A 755-nucleotide genomic window follows, 5' to 3' on the forward strand; every position below is an offset into this window, starting at 1 on the left:
GCCATCTTGGTTGGGTTAATTTGCATATAGTTGCTCTGATTGGCTGGTGGGCGTGGCTTAGGCCATAGCAAAGGTACGGTCAGTTAGCATCTTTGTCTTTTATTATTGTAGATTATTTTTATTTTTTCCCAGTTTTCTTGAATAGCTCATACTTTTTCTTTTTTTAAATTATTGTTTAAAGTATTGCAAATGGTAGTGCATATGTCTCCTTTTTCTCCCATTGACCTCCCCCTGGCCTCCTCCACCCCTCGGCACATGCCCTCACCCCCGCTAGTGTCTGTGTCCATGGGTTATGCTCATATGCATCCATACAAGTCCCTTGGTTGATCTCTTACCCCCACCCCAGAACCCTCCCCTGCCTTCCCTCTGAGATTTGATGGTCTGTTTGATGCTTGTTTTTGGATCTATTTTTGTTCATCAGTTTATGTTGTTGATGAGATTCTACAAATGAGTGAGATCATGTGATATTTATCTTTCTCTGACTGGCTTATTTCCCTTAGCATAATGCTCTCCAGGTCCATCCATGCTGTTGCAAATGGTAAGACTTCCTTCTTTTTTACAGCAGCGTAGTATTCCATCGTGTAGATGTACCACAGTTTTCTAGTCCACGCATCTGCTGATGGGCACTTAGGCTGTTTCCAGATCTTAGCTATGGTGAATTGTGCTGCTATGAACATAGGGATGCACATATCCTTTCTGATTGGTGTTTCTGGTTTCTTGGGATATATTCCTAGAAGTGGGATCACTGGGTCAAA

This window comes from Myotis brandtii, unplaced genomic scaffold (genome assembly GCF_000412655.1).
Source record: "Myotis brandtii unplaced genomic scaffold, ASM41265v1 scaffold1077, whole genome shotgun sequence".
Lineage (NCBI taxonomy): Eukaryota > Metazoa > Chordata > Mammalia > Chiroptera > Vespertilionidae > Myotis > Myotis brandtii.